Raw genomic sequence first — 23,086 nt, 5'->3', positions numbered from 1 at the left:
GCGGCGCCCCCCTTTCCCTCTCCCTCCCCACTTCTTTCCCCCTCCTAGTAGGAGTCCTACTCCTACTAGGAGGAGGACTCCTCCTTGGCGCGCCATAGGGGCCGGCCGGCCTCCTCCTCTCTTGAACCTTTATATACGGAGGAAGGGGCACTCCAGAAACACACAAGTTGATCCACGTGATCATATTCTTAGCCGTGTGTGGCGCCCCCTGCCACCATAGTCCTTGATAATATTGTAGCGGTGCTTAGGCGAAGCCCTGCGACAGTAGTACATCAAGATCGTCACCACGCCGTCGTGCTGACGGAACTCTTCCCCGACACTTTGCTGGATCGGAGTCCGGGGATCGTCATCGAGCTGAACGTGTGCTAAAACTCGGAGGTGCCGTAGTTTCGGTGCTTGATCGGTCGGGCCGTGAAGACGTACGACTACATCAACCGCGTTGTCATAACGCTTCCGCTATCGATCTACAAGGGTACGTAGATCATACTCTCCCCTCTCGTTGCTATGCATCACCATGATCTTGCGTGTGCATGGGAAAATTTTGAAATTACGACGTTCCCCAACAAGAAGAGCCCCTCGCCTAGTGATAGGGGGTGGCTTATATAGAGTGCGCCACCCCCTCACCTCCTATGTTACAAAGTGGGGCATGAATGTCATAATATCAGCCCACTACCAAGTCCTCACTATGAGAATGCTGCCGACTGCTTTGCTGTCTGCTGGTCTTCGTATATCCGTGTGAGTCGTACGGTCGAGTGGATGGTATGCTGGTTGGTCAAGTGGATAGTATGCCTGTATAAAATTTATCTGGACCCACATGTTGTGTGGACCCCATGCTTTATGATATTTCGACCATTCGTGGGCCTACCTATTATGTGTATCCCCAACACCACATCCGGAAGGCGCTCACTGTGATTTTCAAACTTGATTTCCATAAAGCCTTCAACTCTATTTCTTGGGAATCAATCGTCCTCATTGTCCTCTCTAGAGGTTTCCCGACCACCACTGTTACCTAGATCCGAACTCTGCTTGTCTCTAGTAAGACGGCAGTACTGCTCAATGGGACGCCGGGCCATTGGATCAACTGTAAGAATGGTCTGGGTCAGGGTGACCCGCTATCAGCATACCTCTTCATCATTGTAGCCGACCTGCTTCAGCGTTTAATCATTCAGGCCTTCTTGCTCGACCATCTATGCCACCCGATCTACAATGACAAACCACCGACTATGCTCCAGTATGCTGACGACACCCTAATCATTGCCCGCGCTTCTAGCCATGCTGCAACCACGCTCAAAGACATCCTTGACAAGTTTTCCCTCGCTACCGACCTCTCTATTAAGTTTCACAAGACTACTTTCTTGCCCATCAACACGGACCACACAACCAGCCTTAACATCGCCCAAACTTTCGGCTGTGACCTATCCTCCTTCCCCCAGATCTATCTAGGTCTCCCACTCTCTCACATTAGACTCCCTTCTTCCACCTTTGAACCCATCATTGAACGCTTTCTAAAATACCTCTCCGGGTGTGCAGCCAAACTTCTCTCCCGCGGAGCCAAACTAACCCTCATCTCCTCCACCCTACGCCCTTGCCACTCACTTTATGTCTGTTTTCAGGCTGCCCAAGAAGACTATCAAAAGACTAGACTCCATCTGTAGATCCTTCTTTTGGGCAGCGGATGAAAATTGCTCCGGGTCTAAAGGCCTTATCGCTTGGAAAAAAGTTTGCACCCCCAAGATGGCTGGCGGGCTTGCTATAAAAAATTTGGCTCTCCAAAACAACTGTCTTCTCATGAAATTCGCCTTCAAACTTCTTCAAAAACCTAACCTACCTTGGGTCAACTGGTTCTTTCAACACTACTCTCTCGACTTCACATCTAGGCCACCAAACCCCCTACCTCTGGAAAATCGTTAACCAATAGATATACCACCTTCGTAAAATTTCATTCGTCCTTACTAACAATGGCATTTCCACTTTCTTCTGGCTCGACACTTGGCTTTTGTCGACTCCGCTTGTAGAAAAATACCCCCACCTTTTCCCTCACTCCACTGCTCCCTCTGTCCTAGTATCTCTTGTCATGCATAATGGTTTACTCGCTACTCTGCGGAACCGCCTAACCAATGTGGCTTCTGCCGAGCTTGCGTCTGTTTTGTCTTTGTTGCAGGATGTTACCACAAGCAATGTGCCCGACGACAGGTTCCTCACCCATGGCTCCTCGTTCACCTCGAGGTGCGCCTACTCATTGCTCTCCTCCGACCATGAGCTTGAGCTCAACGCACCAAGGCACTAATCAAGGTGAGGATCTTCGGCTGTCCCCTCTGCCGTAACAGGCTAAGCACGATGGCGAACTTACATCGCAAGACCATTACCTCAGGATCATCTTGCCCTCGCTGCAACTTGTCTTCTGAGGATGTGACGCACCTCACTCTACTCTGCCCATGCGCGGCCCAGGTCTGGTCCATTCTGGGACTCCAGGCCCCTAACCACATCAACCTCATCTGGGATACTCCTACTCCGGTAGGCCTCAACATCAACATTTGGCCTATTGTCGCCCTCGCCGTCCTCTGGAAGCTTTGGGATTCCAGAAACGCTCGTGTGTTCCGTAACGAGATTCACTCCCCCCTAGATACTATTCGGAACATTATCTCTGATTTCACGCTTTGGTCCTTCATATTTAAGGACCACGTTAGTAGGGAGGCTGTCGTGTCTTGGCGCATGTACCTCTCCTCTCGTTGTAATCTATAATGTATTCTGCAACTTGCCCTCGGGCACCTTTGAGTAATATATACAGATGGGGATCCCCCCCGGTGATTGTTCAAAAAAAGGTTAACAATTAATGATTTTGAACTTTCCTTTTCCTTGCCCCGTGTTTGCTATTTATTTTCGTATTTAGAGGTTCCAAAAGAAAGACTATTGCATAACTGAAGCACTAGGGTAATTTTTTTAAATATGATTCTTTTTACGAAATTTCAAAACTCTAATTTCAGTAAATTTCAAATCTATGCACCAGTTGTCCTCTGTTTGGCTGAAGATGTCCTCCTTGTCCCCGCGTGGGCCGAAGAGGCCCTTTTCATCTTCGTTTGGACCGAAGAGCTCTCTTTGTTCATACAATGGCCAATGGCCGAAGAGTGAGCTCTTCTTGTCAAACCCTCGCGCCAACTTGACTGTATCGATGAAAAAAAATTATTCAGACGAAAAATACCTTGAATTGTACATAGTGGTGAAGGAGAATGAATTCTGCCGATTAATCTACACCGACGTCACAAGCCTCCATCGCGCGACATCATGAACTTCCTAAAAAAAGTGTGTCGTGCCTGGCCCGTTTACGCGTGGGCTGGGCCGTGCCGGCCAGGTCTGGCCGCTTGTGGGAAAACCCTCGGGCCTCCGCCCATTCCCGTCACTCCTCCGCCCAAACGTCTTCCCAAAAAACAAAGGAAAAATTCCCCATCCGCACACGGCGAGGCGAGGCGATGGAGGCCGCCGTCACTGACCTCCTCGCCAGCAAGGGCAAGGTGAAGGAAGCCCCACCGTATCAACGGGTCTTCCTCTTTGTTGACCAGCTCCGCCCATGGCTTTGGTGGGATTATTGCCTCTCCTAACTCTGCATTCTCCTTCTTTGCTAAACTAAATAAGGCATGCATATATGGTGCGTGTGACACTGTCTGTTTGCAGGATTCTGACTGAGGAGTCCAGCAGGAAGAAGTATCTCACTATGCTTGTGGATGCACTGAGCCGTTGTGTCGTTTTCCTGGCTGCCGAGTCTCCGTTTTTCAATGAAAAGCTTGTGCGCAAATTCTGTGTTGCAACCTTAGGGAAGGCACAAATGATTGACCGCTTGCCCGCTGTACATGCACCAGCAAATTAATTAACTGCGATTGGAACTCAACTGATATGATTTAATTCTATTGATTTGTTAATAATGGCTTACTGTTTATTCTGAGTGATTGACAAAAAACTACCACTTTAGGGGTTCGGGTCTCACAGAACTACCACTTTTTAAAAAGTGACCGAAAACTACCAAAAAAACGTAAAAACGTGACTAAAAACTATCAGGTTGATTGAATGGTGGTTTAGACCGTTTTAACCTCGATTCTGACGTGAGTGGCCCACGTGCCAGGCTGGCGGCCCGCCTAACGGCTAACGGCGCGCGCGCGGGGCCGTTAGAGCCGCTCGTCGGTCGCACCTGGTCGGGACCAGGTCATAACCTGGCCGACCGGACCGCTCGTCCCCACTAGCTCTCTCACTCTCCCCCTAGCTCCTAGCCCTAGCCGTCAGCAGCCATGGCGGCTGTGGATGCAAACTCCAGCGGCGATTCAGGCATACCTCCGGGCGGCAGCGCGGCGCAGCAGCCTTCTCAGTCCGAATCTAATCCTTCCGCTGGCGGCGCGCAGCACAGGTTGGATTGGTCGGCGCCGGCGCAACCACCGTCGATGACAAGAAGCAGAGCTCAAGGTCGGCGGAAGCCTCCTCGTTCTGCTGGCGGCGGCAGGTATGGCCTAGTTTTTTGCATGGTTGTGAGATTCAGAGATTCAGAGAATCGGTAATTTAGGCTAGTTTTTTGCATGGTTAGATTCAGTTATGGTCATCTTGGAAATTGTTAGTATTGTGCATACTTTGTTGTGTAAGAAACTGAAAAAAGCAGTTTGACAGAAACTCAATATTGTGCCTACTTAGGTTTAGTAATCCTGTATTCAGTTAATAAAGGTATTTCATTTCATAATTTTCAAAATTGATGACCCAAAGTGGTCAATTTGGTTCCATTTCAATGCCAGAGAATATGTGGTTCGAAATTTATACCAGTCAGACATATCATATTTGACAATGCTTTCTCTTATTGGGAGTGAGGGCTTTGTGGCTGATGATTATATGTATTATGTATTTAATGAGGATAAAGGATTAGCAGGTTTAGATAAAATATGCTGTGAAGATGATGTGCAGCAGATGTTGGCACACTCTCATAATGAAAAGTTTCTGAACATAAGAGTAGTGGGAGCTCTTGAGGAATGTAATGCAGATGAGAACATAGATAGTTATTTTGCTGAACATTGCATTAACACTCAACAAAGTTGCACTAAGGTGGTGGATATAAGCATGGACAGAAATGAAGAGCTGAAGAAAAGCATGGTGCAGAGAGAGGCTGACCTTAACCATTTTGAAGGTGATACTGATGTGTCTGAATTTGTTTCTGATGATGAAGCTGCAAATTCAGGTTCAGACGGGAACAATGTGGATTTTCAGTCAGAGTATTCCTCTGAAGATGAAGCTGCAAAACAAGATACAACAGTGGTACAGAGTAGTGAGAAAACCTGGTCCAACTAGTAGATCCCACCATGAGATTGAGAAAATGGAGAAAGCAGATTGGTTCCCTGAAGTAGATGAAAAATGTTTCCCTGGTGACTATGGCATCAGTGATGAAGAAGATGAGCCTGAAGGATCCTATAAACTACCAAGTGGTAGGAAGAGAAGGAATAAGAAGTTGAAAGACAGGATATAGTATGATCACAAACTTCAAGGACCAGTAGAACAGTTTTGTAAGGGCTTGTGCTTCACCACTGTGTATGAGTTCAGAGATGCACTTAGGGATTTTCACATTAGGACTTTGAGAAATTTTCAATACCACAGAAATGCCCCAAATAGGATTATTGTTTGGAGCTCAGAGAGAGCCACCCAGGGATGTGATTTTTATATATGTGCCTCTAAGTTAGCTCATGAAAAAACATTCTGCATCAAGAAGTGTGATATGTTGCACACTTGTGGAGCATGTGCAGAGTCCACAAAGGTTACTACTAAGTGGATGTCAAGATCAGTGGAGGTAGCATTGAGAGAAGACATTAGATCTCCTGTGGATGCATTAATTAAGAAGACCAAGACTAAGTTTTCAGTGGATGTATCAAGAAGTGTGGCATATAGGGCAAGGAGGAAGGCTGCTGATGTAGTTCAAGGTGACCACAAGCAGCAGTACTTGAGGCTCAGGGATTATCTTCAAGCAGTTCTTGACACAAACCCAGGTAGCAGGTGTATAGTAACAACATTTGAAGATCTAGAGAACCCAGCACCTACTCCTAGATTCAAGTATATGTTCTATTGTTTAGCAGCTTCAAAGGAAGGTTTCCTTAATGGTTGCAGACCATTTATAGGTCTTGATGGATGCTTCATCAAGTTAACCACTGGACAACAAATTCTTGCAGCCACAGGAAGGGATGGAAACAACAATATGTATCATATAGCTTTTGGTGTGGTTGACAAGGAAGATGGTGAAAGTTGGAATTGGTTTTTAACTCAATTGAGATGTTGCATTGGCAGTGGCAACAAATTTGGAACATACACTATCATGTCTGACAGGCAAAAGGTTAGGAAGAATTTCATTGAGCAATTTATGTTATTACTTTTTTCAATTGCATTAATAATTTGTGAATGTGCAGGGCTTGCTTAAGGCAATAAATGAGGTATTCCCTGATTCACCTCAAAGGTATTGCCTTAGGCATATATATTCAAATTTTCAATCTGCTGGATTTAGAGGCCAGGAACTAAAGAAGTGTATTGACAAGGCTAGCTACTCCTACACTAAACATGGGCATGAACTAGGCACGGCAGAGCTGAAAGCATAGTCTGAGGATGCTTGGAAATGGCTCAAAAAAATGGAGGTCTCTACTTGGGCTAGGTTTGCTATGGATCATACTTGCAAAATAGATTTAGTTGTGAACAATCTAAGTGAAATCTTCAACAAGATGATATTGGATGTTAGGGCCAAACCAATAAGGACAATGTTTGAGGGGATTAGGACCAAGCAAATGATCAAGAGGCAACAAATTAGGGAGAAGTTACAGATTAGCAGGTGGACAATCACACCAACCTACTCAGAGATTTTAGAAGAGAACAAGCAGTATGCCAAGTATTGTCAGGCTGACAGAGCAGGTCCAACAATTTGGCAAGTTACTAGCAAAGAAAAACAGTATTGTGTGGACATGGAAGGGTATACATGTGACTGCAAGAGATGGAACGTGACTGGTGTACCTTGCAGTCATGGCATATCTGTACTGACAAAGCAAAAGCTGCATCCTGAGGACTATGTTAATGACTTTTTCAAGAAGCCACTTTATTTGGAGACATACAAAGAAATTATATACCCTGTTCCTGGTCCAGATTTCTGGCCTCACACAAACACTCCAGACATTGAACCTCCTGTGTTCAAAGAAAAGGCAGGCATAAAACAGACTGCAAGGAGGAAAGGAGAGTTTGAAGTTCCTGCCCCAAGAGACACCAGTAGGATGGGAACAATTACCTGTGGAAATTGTGGGTTGGAAGGACACAAGTATACAAGTTGCAATAAGACTCTTAGGCCTAAACTGCAAATGAGGAAAAACAAACACCATGTAATTATCAAGCATCAGAGCAATGTTTCCTTTTACATAGTCTAATCTAAGTTAAGTTGGACCTTTAATGTAGGAAAACAGGGCAGTCTATGCACCTGCTCCATCTGCTCCAATACAAACTCCAAGAGCTCCAGCCCCTAGTGCAAGAGCACCAGCTCCTGCTGCAAAAAGGGGTAGGCCTACAGGTGGAGGGAGAGGCAAGGAATTCAATGCACCAAGATCTATTGCTGCAACTTCAGAGGTTTTGGCTGGTAACAAAAGGAAGAGGTTTGCAAGCAGCAGATTGAGGGGTTATTTCTATGCCAGTGGTAACTGACACTATAAAAAGGTAGAACTTCTCTCTTTGAACCTGTTTGAATTAGTTTAGAACCTGTTTCTCTTTGTTTTCAACCTGTCTGTACTTTTCTGCATGAGTATGTCTGAATTTGGGTGAACCTGACCGAACCTCACTGTACTTGTATCAAATTTGTGGTGTACCATGGGCCTGATGGTGGGCTTCCGTGTTGGACCTAACTAACCCACCAAGCCTGCCACACTGTGTACATAAGAGAGGCCACCAGAAACCACTGGATCCCTGCGCCTCATTCCCCTTAACCAAAACCTAGCCGCCACTGATGGATCCATAGTTAGGAGAGGTAATTGATGAACAAGACGAGGTTGCTAGGGCTGAAAGGAGGGCTGAAAGGAGGGCCAACCGTCGAGCACAGGCACATGAGCGACGCCAGAGGATTGCTGCCATGATTATGGCGGAACGCAACCAGAATGACGTGAAGCAGTTCAAGGAGGTGTTCCCAGAAGGAACCAACATCACAGATGAACTAATCATCTGGTGGGCCAGAGACAGGGCTTCTTTCCATCGATTCCAAGCAACAAGGAAGAGATGGACTCAGATCCTGGCTGCAGCAGAAGGAAGACAGGATTGGGGTTAGTTCTACGCGGTAGTTTCTGACTAAATTGTGGTGTTTCTAAATCTGCTTGTCTTGTGCTCAATATTGCCCTGAATCTTGTTCTTAGTCTTGCTTTGAATCATGTCTTCTTCTGAACTTTCTTAACTTTATGATTGTAGTGAAGGATGCAGTTCAGGAGATGCACCAACCGTGATGAAGACGATGCAATGTGGCTGCCTGAATCTATGTTAAAGAGAGTACTCATGTTAAAGACTATGCTTATTTTCTGAACTATCTATGTTTGGGTTGTTGGAAAATCTATGATAAAGACTATGCTTATTTTCTAGAGAAAAGTATACTTTTCATCCCTCAATTCTTGGCGGAGTCTAGATTTGGTCCCTCAACTCCAAAACCGGACAACTTGCACCCTTAACTTCTCAAACCGGACAAGATTCATCCCTGGTCACGGTTTTGATCGGTTTTGGTGCTGTCCCACCCTGGTTTTGACCGTTCCGACTCAAATTTGCCTACCTTTTCCAAGTCCACGTACTGTTTTCAAATTCGGTTACTTTTTTTTAAATACGTGAACCTTTTTAAAATGTGTGTACTTTTTTTAAATCGGTGTAATTTTTTCCAAGTTCATGTACTTTTTCAAATATGCATATTTTTTAAAGTTCATTTATATTTTAAGTTCATCTAATTTTTTAAAATTGATGCACCTTTCATATTCAAGTACATTTTTTCTGAAAGAGTTCATGGATTTGAAAATTTTATGCGAACTTGAAAAAAGTACGTGGATATGGACTTCTTTTGCGGAAAAATATGTGGATTTCAAAAATTATTTCAACTTGAAACAAGTACGTGAATTTCATACAAAGTTCATGGATTATAAAAGCAACACGGATTTGAAAAAAAATGCAGACTTTGGAAAGCATGCGGATTTGAAATAAGTATGCGAATTTCAGAAACAATTCATGGCTTTGAAAAATACTTGGATTTGATAAAATTACACAAACTTGGAAAAATACGGGGATTTGGAAAAAGTACGTAAATGTTAAAAAATCATGGATTTGAAAAAAGTACGCGAATTTCAGAATAGTTCGCTGATTTGGAAAAAGGTATGTTTATTTTTTTAAAATACGCGACCTTGAAAAAACTACGCGGAGTTGAAAAGTGTATGTGAATTTCAAAAAGTTCACAGATATAAAAAAATTACGGGAATATGAATGAGCACCGGTCAAAACCGGGGTGAGTCAACACCAAAAACCGGTCAAAACCGAGTCCAGGGACGAACCTTGTCCGGTTTCGGTAGTTGGGGGTGCAAGTTGTCCGATTTTGAAGTTGAGGGACCAAATCTAGACTTCACCAAGAGTTGAGGGACGAAAAGTATACTTTTCTCTATTTTCTAAGAAATGTATCCATCTGAACTTATGCCTGAATCCACCTATCTGCATTTATCTGAATGTTTCTATACTTGGGCTTTGCTGAAATGTGATTTTTTGGTCACTCTAATTTTTGAAATACTCCACTGTTTGGCCATCAACTACTCCACTGTTTGAGCACACAAGTTCCAAGTTGCTGGGTTTCAACAAAGACTTTAATTGTAACACAACTACCACCATTTCTCATCACTCAATCTACCACTTCCCCACTGTCACACTCCACCGCACTTCCTCCACTCCAACATTTAAGTAGCCCAACAGCTCACTCTATCTCTGCTCACTCTAACTCTCTCTCGAAAACCTCACTGCACCTACATCCATGGCTGGTTCTTCCTCTACGCCAGACCCATGGCTGAACCCCTTCCCCACCGGCAAGGGCTGGGTTGCCATGCTTTTTGGGTCGGCTCGCAGCGACGAAGACCTCTTCCTCGACTACATGAAGATTGCCATGAGATACAGCAGCGCACAAGGGCTCGTGGATGCATCAGAAGAGGTGAGGAAGAAGGCGACGACTGAGGAGAAGCAGCGCATGGACCAGCGCTATACAACCCCAGGTAAGGGTATCATGCCCATCGACATGTTGCTGTGGGCAATGAAGGAGGCGGACTCCGGCGATGCTGGGCAGAGGGAACGGTGGGCAGCCCACCGCTATATCCCTCCAGCACAAGCTGCAACTCCAACTACTATGGGCAATGCCGACGAGGACCTGCAGATCATCGCCCCACCAGCACTGCTGGCTCGCCGACGTCCTCCTCCTATCATCGTCATCGATGGAGACGAAGAGGAGGTGCCAGAGCTGTCACCTACCACTCAAGTCAAGCAAGAGGTGCGACGGTCAGGTCGCATAGCAGGGCAGGGGCCTAACAATCTGAAACGGTAAGTTTCAGATTCAGTTATCACCAGATCTATGTGAGATTCAGTTATGTCAGTTTAGTTCTGTCAGTTTATCAAGGTGTTTGCAATCTCAGTGAGATTCAGTTCTGTCAGTTTAAGTGTCTTTGAACAATTTCAGTGTCCATGTCCTATCTATGTAAGACTAAATGCTATCTATGGGAGACTAGATGTCTTCCAAACTTCTCTGAATTTGTCTGAACCTGTGATGAAGCAATTTATGAAGTAAACAGATCTCAGCAAGAACTTATGATACAACACACACAAATAAACTACACCAGACTTAGATAATTTAGTTCTTAACTTAACTTAGCACCAGTTCTCAGCATCAGGATAATATTTGGGCAGTACAGATCAGGGCAAACACCACCCCCACACCAACCAAAATGATATGAACCCATTACAGTTCTTAGGTAGTTCAAAGGTATTTCATAAGTAGATCAGGGCATATTTGCATCAGACTGATCATTCCTAGGCCAATTATATATATAGGTCTCATATATACTTACCATCCAGAGAGCTGCCACTTCACTCCTCCATCACAACTTCCTTTATCTTGTCCAGCTTTTCCTTGCACCCATGACCAACCTTAAGGAGCTCAGCAATGACATTCTCTAGCTTCTTCTTCTCTTCTTTAAAGAGATCTTTCTCCACCTCTAGCTCCTTCATGGCCTTCCTTGTGTTTTGGATTATATCAACTTGACTCTGAAGGATGCACCTTTGTTCTTTCTTGAGCTTAAGCTTCTCCATTTGAAGCTCAATCTTTGCCTGCTCCTCAAGTTGCTTCTTCTTCTCCTTCAGTTTATTGATTGCCTGGCTTGTGCAATCCATGTCATGAGATTTGATTCCATCCCGATAATCAAACAACTTGGACACATCATCCACCAGCTGGCTATACTGATTGGCCAGAGAATCAAGCTCCTTCTGCAGTTTTGCAACCTCTATCCCATGAGCCTCATTATCCTGGGCTCTACCAAGGTTTTGCTCATGATACATATCCCAGAGCTTGCTTAAGCACCTTTGCAGAATTACAGGCCAGGGGGCATCTACCCACTCCAGAACACCACAGTTCACACCATCCCAAAAATCAATTTAATTTTACAGTGAACAAGCAAATTCAGAATAACAAATCATAAACAATAATGATATAAGCTACACTAGCTAGTTAGTTCTATACTACAAGTACAATATTCAGACATGTTTCCAGTGCTCTTTAGTACAAGTAAAGTATTCAGACATACCAATGTTTTCAGACTTAAGGAAAATTCAGAATAACAACTAAACACTCTGTTTCCACTACACAACAGAAATTCAAACTAATCAAATCCACACCAACTTGGTCCATTACCTCAGTAGCACATCCTATGAATCTCCTGCCAGTGTCAGTGCCTTCAAATGCCACAAACTTACCCGCCCTCTGCCTGTGCAGGATGCACCTTCTGTCAGATTCAGTCACAAGCCCACAGAAACTAGGGTCTATCACAGTGTCAGGAGTTTGCTGCAAAAGCAAAAGCATATCTATATCAAGAACAACTCACATATATCAACTTAAATGGAAAAATCTCAAATATCTTCAAACCCTAACCCTACCCTAACCCTAGAACAGAACAGACAGGAGAGGGAGAGGATAGACTGAGATGACTTACAAAGTACTCCATCTGCATGCTGCTGAACTCGCTCATGTACTCGTCATCGTCGTCCGACGTCTCGTCGCTGTTCGGCCACGACGGCATGGTCGCGGCGTCGCCGGAGTGCGAGAAGAAGAAACAGAAGCAGAGGAGAGCAGAGAGGAGTTGAGTGAGCTCGGGGGAGAGTGATAGAGCTGGTGGGGACGAGCGGCCCGGTCAGCCAGGTTATGACCTGGTCCCGACCAGGTGCGACCAACGAGCGGCTCTAACGGCCCCGCGCGCGTGCCGTTAGCCGTTAGGCGGGCCGCCAGCCTGGCACGTGGGCTACTCACGTCAGAATCGCGGTTAAAACGGTCTAAACCACCATTCAGTCAACCTGGTAGTTTTTAGTCACGTTTTTACGTTTTTTTGGTAGTTTTCGGTCACTTTTTAAAAAGTGGTAGTTCTGTGAGACGCGAACCCCTAAAGTGGTAGTTTTTTGTCAATCACTCGTTTATTCTGGTTGAAGGTTGCACACAAGATCTGTTCTTTTGTAGATTTGAGTTGGGGAAGGAGCATACATCTTTGTTTGGTGTGTTGAAGACTGCTGTTTCACATGTCAAGGTAAATCCCACTGGAACATGTTGCATTTCTCTCAAATTCACAAGAACATTAATTAAACTGCATCAAGTTTAGCAGCAAAAGTTGGGGTTACTCGACTATGCCATATGAATGAATGTGAAGCTGGAAAATGGTTCCTAAATTTTCAAAATTCGAATTATTAGTGGGACTTGTTGCTTTGGAGATGTGTGTGATGAAAAGTCGAATACGGCTTATCAATAGTTGGACTTTGTAAATCCATCTTGCTAAACATTGTTTCCTAGCTATGGTTTACACTTCTTTGGGCTCCACATTTATTCTTTCATTTATACTGGATTATCAAATCGTGCTCAAGCAACTGTTCATCTGCATCAAGTATAGTAAATTCCGTGCAAGGTATTAACACTTTTGTTTGCTTAGAGCATATATAGTTCCACTTCCCTGTGACTGAGCAATTTCACGCAGATACAACGTGTTGTCTTTCACATAATTCAGAAGCACATTAATCTGCTCTAAGGCTCAGTTTGTGGTTGCTCAACTGTTTCGTGCTGTGCTTATTAATTCTGTGGAAAATTAGACACACCAAAAGTCAAATGCGGGTCAAACAAATACTAAAATAAACAAAAGCGGATTGGGAAAACGGTATCATGATAATCCACCGCAGTACCAATCACAACTCAAGTTTAGCAGTAAAAGTGGTGGCTTGAAAAATCGCATGAACAAGAAGCTGGAAGTATAGTTCATAATCTTATCAAAATTTATACTAGTAGTGTGATCTTTTTTTCCAAAGGGGAGCCTTGGCGCAGCGGCAAAGTTGTTGCCTTTGACCATGAGGTCATGGGTTTGACCATGTAGGGAAAGGCTGCATACAAAAAAACCAAAGTGGTCGGACCCTTCCCCGAACCCTGTGCAAGCGGGAGCTATGTGCACCGGGCTGCACTTTTTAGTGTGATTCCTTGTTTTGGAGATGCACAGGTGTGATTCAAAGTGAATAGGGCTTATCAGTAGCTCAAATTTTTAAGTCTATGTTCGTAAACTTTGCTACTATTTTCCTCATGTATGAATGTGAAGCTATAAGATGGTTCCTAAATTTTCAAAATTCAAATTATTAGTGGGACCCGTTGCTTTGGAGATGTGTGTGATTAAAAGTCGAATAAGGCTTATCAATAGTTGGACTTTGTAAATCTATCTTGCTAAACATTGTTTCCTAGCTATGGTTTACACTTCTTTGGACACCACATTTATTCCTTAATTTATACTGGATTATCAAATTGTGCTCAAGAAACTGTCATGTCCGTCAAGTATAGTAAATTCCGTGCAAGGTATTTGCATTTTTGGTTGCTTAAACCATATAGAGCTCCACTTCCCTGTGACCGAGCAGTTCCACGCAGATAAAACATGTTGTCTTTCACATAATTCAGAAGCACATTAATCTGCACTAAGGCTCAGTTTGCGATTGCTGAACTGTTCCGTGCTGTGATTATTTAATGCTGTGGAGAATTAGACACACAAGTAGACAAAGGCGGGTTAAACAAACACTAAAATGAACAAAAACGGGTTGGGAAAACTGTATTATGATAATCCACCACAGTACCAATCGCAAATCAAGTTTAGCAGTAAATATGGTGACTTGACAAAATCACATGAACATTAAACTGGAAGTATAGTTCATAATCCTATCAAACTTTATACCATTAGTGTGATTCCTTGTTTTGGCGCAGCGGTAAAGCTGTTGCCTTGTGACCATTAGGTCATGGGTTCAAGTCCTAGAAACAGCCTCTTGAGAAATGCAGGAAAGGCTGCATACAAAAGACCCAAAGTGGTCAGATCATTTTATGGACCCCACGCAAGCGGGAGCTACGTGCACCGGGCTGCCCTTTTTAGTGTGATTCCTTGTTTTGGAAGGGAAGCCTTGGCGCAGCAATAAAGTTGTTGCCTTGCGACCATGAGGTCACGGGTTCAAGTCATGAAAACAGCCTTTTGCGGAAATGTAAGAAAAGGTTGCATACAAAAGTTCAAAGTGGTCGGACCCGTTCCCCGGACCCTGCGCAAGCGGGAGCTTCATGCACCAGGCTGTCCTTTTTAGTGCGATTCCTTGTTTTGGAGATGCAAATGTGTGATTCATAGTGACACGGCTTGTCAGTAGCTTAACTTTGTAAATCTGTCTTAGTAAACATTGTTATTATTTTCCACCTATGATTTACATTTCTCTATTGAGAAACAGAGTGCCCTTGTTCATAATGTAAACCTGTTAGACTTGCACCACATGAATACCTTACTGTGAGCCTGTGGTACTTAGGCCCCCTTCTTTTGGTATTTTGCTTATGGAGAAGTAAAGCTTTCGGTAGGGAGAAGCTCACAAAAACTGATATTCCCCTTCTTTCGGGCTTATGAGATGTGTAATGTCTACTTTGCCCCTGAGTCTATTATATGAACTTATCTGCAAGTGAAAGGCATTTTGTTTTTCTACTATGATAGGTTCTAATCATCATCAGCTACGAGCCTACAACTAATGGTATAAAATGAGTTTAGTTCGAAGATGCCCGCCGTCCTAGTGCTTTTAGAAGTTTCACTTACAATACTATTCCACAGCTTGATTACAGATCTAAGTTTCTCTCTAGCATGCACCTGGAGTCAGACATGGCATCGATGAGCATCAATATCTAAGCATAACCATCTGCTGGGAACATACTATTTACAAAACTGTGAGAAAATTCAGAACTACGTCTCCTGGGAAGGCCATCATGTTCAGTCAGCTACAGCAACATAAACATGCAAACAAGGCAATAAACCCAAGCTAAGTAATTTGTTCCTGCCAGGAATAAAATAAGGAGATAGCAACCATCTGTTCAGGTGGCCTGCAACCTACAGCCATCACCACGCAGAAGCAACCATAAAATAGCCAGCAAAGCAGGGGAGCAAGAAAAACTGGGGTGGGAGTAATAGGGTGGGCCACAGCTAACAGTGAGGAGGATAACCTTGTGTTGCAACCTCTAGACATCCTCCCTGAAGTGGAGGTGGAAGCAGAGCCAATTGCAGCGCATAGAAAACGAAGGTCGGCAGCGGAAGCGGAGGCGCGACGTCCTGATGATCAACAGCCACAAAGGAGGCACAAATGTGGCAAGCTGAGCAGCTAGAATGAGAACAAAGTGCGCCGCCCCGTATCTACAATAATAAAACAAAGCTAACCACTACAAAATCAATGGGAATAATAATAAATTCAATAAATAAATGTAGAGTATGAATAGTTAATATAAAATGCATGGTATGTCATCACACAACATATTACTTATCATATTGTAGGCGAAGAATTTCATGGTCCTTTCTCTTTCTTCTGCATTTAGTTTCAACTGTAACTCTTCTTTGGAAAACAAATTTCTTAAATTGTAGTACATGAATTGGGATAGACCTAATGGTCTTAGCATTGCAGCTTAGAGAGATAAAATAGGTACTGCAAGAGAACAACTCACCGTGCTTATGCAAACAGCAAGAAACTCTGATGTTTCGTCTTTCGTGAGAGAACATCTTGCTTTTGTTCCTGTTGTCAATGGTATTACACTCAATAGAGTGCATTTATATAAGTCATACCAAAATTAAGCAATGAATGTATTGGGACTTCAGTAATTAAGCAATTTGAAACAGACCACCTGCAAGAGAATTTTTTGAGGATCCTGCCAGAACCCCGGCAGCGGGAGGACACTGCCGGCAGCGGGAGGACACCATCGGCAATGAGTGCCCCGTCTGTATTAATTTCTGCTAGTGAAAAATATAAGGACATAAGTACATATGCAAGAGGAGAAGAAAATAAATGCACACCATGCACCTATGGGCTATGGTGGCCTACAACCTCCACAGTGATGCAATCAGACTACCAGCACATATGCAGGTGGGCAGATGTATGTACTGCCATAGCTTGGAGAGTTTCAGCCAGGAAACACATGTAAAGACTGGATAAAAATATTCTTCAGCTGGCAGAAGATTACCAATTCATCTTACCAGGTCATAGGGGAAGTGGCTGGAAAACCAAACTGAAATCCTCTTTAATAGCGCATCCCGCAACACACCATACCCCATGGATCAGTAAAGTAACCTGAGGAACAAAGAATCAATGGATTAGTACGAAAACAACTGAATGTAGCTTACATATATTATATGTATTCACTATTTTATTGAGGTAGTATATCAATACTATAATGCTGAAAATGCATGTAAATCAACAAAACTGCACTGCAATCACATATACACAACACTGAAATTATATGAGCAGCTCTATCTCTGCCTGGACCATTTTCTCGACCATCATTCCTACAGACCACACATACACAACACTGAAAACTGCACTTCAACATCATTTCTCTCTAGTCATTATACAATAACTATGGGGAAATTTTTCTACCGAAAGATCTGTCTTCTCCACTGTACCATCTCTGCCTGGACCACTGTGAAAAGAGAAAGGAAATAAGATCATCTGATCTTGTCAAAGTCAGAGGACGTGCGGGTCTGTATGAGCCGCAGTCCGTCAAGATCTTCTCTCCTTCCTTTAGCTGCTGGTCACCAGAAGCGATGGGAAGGCAAGCTCAGATTGAGAACGATGGCCGGCAGCACCGCCTCCATGAGGGCCGGTCTGCTCCTTGGCCAGCCTCCTTCCTCTTCCCTGCAGCTCCACTCCACTACGACAGCCCGCTACTTCATGTCATCGTCGCAGGCCTCCCCCGCTCCTTCACCCCACCACCGGCCTCACCTAACCTGCGCCCGATCTGGGGCCAGACGCCACCATTCAACCTCGCCATCGCCTCCATCACGGTCGACCGGCAGCTGAGCGAGCCCGATGAAAGGGTGGGGCGGAGGAGGAGAAGGCGCCACCAGCCATCGACACTTAAAAAGCCCCACCAGCCATCGACTCTTGCCACCAGTCAAGACGTGCAATACGAAGCAACGATTGACCAGCTGCCAGCAGCCAAAATCGGTCGACAGTAAATACATCCAACGGTCCAATAGGCTTAGCGAGAGCAGGTGCGCTAGAAAGGCGGGTAGCCTAGCAGCCTTTATATGTTCGATACAACAAGGGATATCTAAGATTAATTTTCTTACATCAAACCAGTGAGGCATCTTACCGGATTAGTCTCGAGGCAATGCAATTGTGATCCATGAATTGGCTATTGCATACTGCCTGCAGGCACATTGTGCCCACGAAGCCAGTCATGGTGGCAAGGTAACTGCTTGTACATTACTTCATCCGTCCCATAATGTAAGACGTATTTTGACATAAGACGTTTTTTGACACTACATCATGCCTTTACTTTGTCGAAAAACGTCTTACATTATGGGACGGAGAGAGTAGCTAATTGTGCCAATCATGCACATTGTGCCCATCTCAATTGCTTGTACAGTCCCTTGTATATTAGCTACACCATGCCTTTGCTTTGTTTGCTTATGGTTCTTTGTTTTTTTGAATAGGTAATCCTTGATGATGCTAGGAGTGTTATTCAGTTGTGGTCAAAGATGGGTACTTTATCGAAAAGGCTTTCGCCCCGCTTTATATATAAAGCACCGATCAACAAGCACCCAATACAAACGCACGCCACCACTACACACGCACACACCCAAGGCAGGATACAAAGGCGCTAAGCGCAGCAACACCAGCGCTAGCACTACCACCACGAAGAGATGAAGCTAAATATGACGATCCATGAGCTCCAAGACGGCGCCTTCAGGAAGGGTACGACATCGGCGCGCCGCCACCGCCCGATCCAAGGATCAGAGTTTCCCCTGGGGCTGCATGATGGGCAATGAGAGCCGCGACGATGCCTTCAAGAAGGGAACGATCTTCGCCACCGCCGGTCCGTCCGAAGATAGAACAGGTTTTCACCTCGGTCAACACTCACCACCACCGAACGCCACATCCTGGCTACCACGCCGCCCACACGGCCATGGCGAGCGGGCAGCACCAAGCAACGGGCTCTGCCCAAGAGCACCGCGCTACCACCACCAGGGCCGCCGCCCCGAGATCCAAGACCTTGACACCATCTCACCCGAGACCCGCCGCTACCCCAACCAAAGAGACGAGCGGAAAGGTCCCACCTTTCGCACCCCTGGGCGACCCCCATCGTCGAGACCCGATAGGCCGGCCAGAACTGGCATCCATCAGCCCGTCCTGCAGCCCCGAGCGCGAGACGAACTCGATCCTGCAGCACCGTGAGGGGGACGAGGTCAGTCCTGCTGCACCATGCGCGAGACGAGTTCGGTCCTGCTGCACTGTGCGCGAGATGAGCTCGGTCCTGCCGCACCAGATGCGAGACGAGTGATGGACCGCGGCTGGGAGAGGGACAGCCCTTCAATGGAAGTACTGCCCGGACGATGAGGAGATGGGGTGAAGGTCAAGATGGTCTGAACGCGGACGAGCCGACGCTGGAGAAGCCGGCCGTCGCCGCAGTCAGAGCCGCCGAGCCACCATGAAGCCGCCACGACACCGAGAGGCTACCACCAACGCCGGACCTCCCGCGCCGCCGCCCACGGCCAGAGCAACGGCCACGCTCGGCCGCTGCCCACCCGCGTCGCCCGGCAAGCTCCAAGCGTCGGAGCAGCCGGGCACGCACCACCGATGCCACACGTTGGAGCGCCAGCCACCACCACAGAGCATGCGCATCCACGCCCTAGCCAACACCACCGGAAGCCCCACCACCCCATCGGAGAAGCACATCCACCAGCAGCAGCACCACCACCTTAGCAGGGCCGCCAGCCGTCCCCGCCGCCACCAACCCCCAACACCAACCAGATCTGGGCAGAGCCACCCAGATCCGCCGCCAGAGCAACCCGCCTCCTCGGATCTCCACAAGCCGCCGCTGGAGGGGGAGGGAGGAGAGAGGGGCACTCCTGCGGGCCACCACGACACCGGAGAGGGGGAGGGAGCCGGAGCAGAGGAGAACCGCCGCCCGACGCCGACGTGCAGGAGGAGGCGGCACGCGACGCCGGTCACCTGCGCGCGGGAGGAGACGCCCCGCCACCGCCTGCGCCACGCAGCCTTTGGCCGGTGACGCCGCCGGCGGCGGCGAGGGAGGAGAGGCCGAGGCGAGGGGCTGGGGCGGCGGCGCTAGGAAGCCGCCCGGAGTTGCCCACGGGAGCGACTTGGGGGCGCACGCGAGAAGGAAATCGAGACCAAAGATGGGTACTGTGCATCATTGTTCTCCAGGTGTGATCTTTCAACAACCATTAGAAGCTCTTGTACCACTTCTTTGTTCTCTCGTTGATTTTCTGGCGATGAAGGTAAGGCTATACTAAAAACTATTAGGTTCAATAAGATGCAACTGCTGGCTTTTAGCAAGATAATTATGTGCTTTTACTTTATATCAGGGCTGCTTTGAGCTGTGCAAGCTTATCATACTGATATGGAAGCAAGAAAAGTTACCCGTAGAAAAGTTATTGTCCATGTTATTTATCAACGGGTGCCTTAATCATGCATGCTGTTATCTCCCAATGGACCAGAAATTTGTTTCTTATGTGGCACAGCATCTTGGTGTTTATTGAAATTCCGGTTTTTACCCCCTATTTTGACATTTTTGACACTAATTACCCCATTTAGTAGGATTTCATCCATTTTACCCTATTTAGTAGAAATGTTGCCATAATTTACCCTGTTTAATTTTTTGTAAGCATTCTAACCGGCAGGTCCAATTGTGTTGTGCCTATTTACCCTGTCTATTTTTTGGAGTTGATGGTATTCTCCTATTATTTATAAAATAGATCCTTCTCTATTATTTGCAACAGATCATGAAAATAAAATGCGAAAAATTTGTGTTATGACAACTATTTCTGCCTATTTGTTCCCTGGGTCATGATGTCAATTCGTCTCCTTATTCAAGGATCATGCTGTCAAATTATCTCTTTTTTGCCAAACAGATCGTATTTCTGCTTCACACTACTGTCAAAACTGATTAATATAGGCTATAGACTGCTCTGGATTCACATGTTCGAAACAGGATTGAATAATGCTTTCCATTTATAAATAGCTTTACTAGTTCACAACTACACAAACTACAGAATACACCAAACAGTCGCAGTGGCAATGACAGGCTATACAAGCAGCGGCACAAACACCTTGTCAGTCTTCACCTTTCTTAGCTCCTACACATTGCAGAAGGGTGACATGTATACACATGATCTTCAATAAGCATCTTAATTCTGTCCTAATGAAACGCCTCGCCGGCTAATGCATGAGTCGGGAAAATATCAGACTACACAAATTGCTATGATAGATATGGTCAAAATCTTGTGGAATGGGGTACGACTGAGAGGGATTGTTTGTTCACCAACCTCACTAATTTGTTGGACCAGCCATCGCCATAGCCCCGCCATCAACTGAGCACATCCTCATGGGGTCCCTGCTATGTCGCCAAAGTAGTAAGATGAACTGGTCACAGCCTGATGGGATCATGTACATGGACGCGCCTATGCCAACGTCGGCGAGCTTGACGGAGCCATCGGATTCCACGGGGTCATTTCTTGCTTGGATGCCGCGGCCATACAACCCTGCTCGAGGAGGTATGAAATCGCATGGCCGGCCGCTCAGCACTCATCGCCGCCACCGCCGTCATCATCACCGCTGCCTGACAATCCCCAACCCAAGGTTCGAGCGAGCCTAGCATGTGTGTGGGTTGGAAACCTAGACGGGCGATGCAATCGATAGGGGACAGGCAACACAAGCAAGAACCGACTGGAGGCAAGCGTGGCCCACGGCCGACTCGGGCGTTGTGCGTTGGATGCGACGCGAGCGACCTCCATCGGGCCGGTCCTGTTCCCGGTCAAGGAGAAGCTGGGAGGACCGGTCCAGCAGGAAGAAAGTAGGCAGGAAAAAACGGTCGATGTGGGATGCCAAGTGGACCTGACAATTGGGACATGTCGGTCAGAACGCTCACAAAATTTTAAATAGGGTAAATTGTGGCAGAACTTTTGTTAAATTGGGTAAAATGGATGAAATATGGCTAAATGGGGTAATTAGTGTCAAAAATATCAAAATAGGGGGTAAAAACCGGAATTTACTCCCACAGTACGATATTTTGGAGAAACTGTTTCAAAGAAGATTATCCTTCTCTTACTATGTTTCTTCAGCGGTTGTGGCCTGTTGATTTCTTTTCTCAATCATGTGAACACTCCTTTGGAAATCAGTTTGGTTTTAATGCTAGTGTTGATGAGATTCATGAAGTTGCATCATCTCTGGTTTCTGAAGTAAGCGTTGTTACTTGCATTGCAGTAATGCAGTATGCATTGTCTTTTTGTTTTTTGATGCATTATGTATTGTTTGATTTTGCAGGGTCCTTTAAGTAATCAATCAACCTATTTGGCTGGCTGTATATACTATGATTTGTCAGAAAGACTTCCGTCAAGAAGACAAGTTCACCACTTGACAAGAGTGGTAAGCTATATCAAAACATTGAAAAAAAAGAAGACAAGTTCTCCGGGTAATCTGTTTCTCTCTCATCAATTTACCTCAGTGGAAAATCTCCAGTTATTATGAAATTTGCTTGACTGCGAAGCTGCTCTATAGTTTAGCCTCCCTGTAATTAGAACACCCTCTGTTGTATTTTTGCAGGCCATTTCGTAGGGCGGCCGTTGAGCTTGGCGAGGTCGAGCACGGTGGTGACGCCAAGCTGGTCGTCATCGTCGGACGCTTGACCCTACCATGGTGGTACCTGGCCAGGGCGCAGGCGGCTCCTGTCCACTAGCGTGAGGTCGCCGGCGTTCTTGTACACGACGGTGCCGTGGAGGAGGACCTTGAAAGTGTCAGACATCGACAGAGTCGTCGTCGTTCGCCGCGATAACGAGGCCACGGTTGAGGGGCCTGGGTCCGAAGCTCACGAGATCCAGCAAGTCAACATTGCGAGATGGGTCCATCTTAACTGAGTTTCTCGCGAGAGAGGTTGAGCGGATTGCTTGGTTGTTGGATTGATTGCCGGAGAGGCTCGTAACGTGCATATATATAGGCTAAAAGTAGTTCCCGCAGCTGTCTAGATTAAGCAGGAGTAGGATTCAAATTCCTATACTACTCGTAGTCCGTCCTCTCCTCTACTACAACTATACTTGAAGGAACGCCGTGGATTTTTTTTTTAACTTATAAACATGCATGACACGCACATGATGAGTATATGTTCCTTTTCTGTTTTCAATCTGACAATTGCATGTTTATTGTTCAGACCTTGACAGGAATAATATATACATGTTGAATACGGATATTTGTGACATTGTGATACATGTTGCACACAACTTCAGGTAAGTTTACGCAGCTTTCAATTATT

This window comes from Triticum dicoccoides, chromosome 2A, assembly GCF_002162155.2.
Source record: "Triticum dicoccoides isolate Atlit2015 ecotype Zavitan chromosome 2A, WEW_v2.0, whole genome shotgun sequence".
Lineage (NCBI taxonomy): Eukaryota > Viridiplantae > Streptophyta > Magnoliopsida > Poales > Poaceae > Triticum > Triticum dicoccoides.
This window is presented reverse-complemented; position numbering follows the sequence as displayed.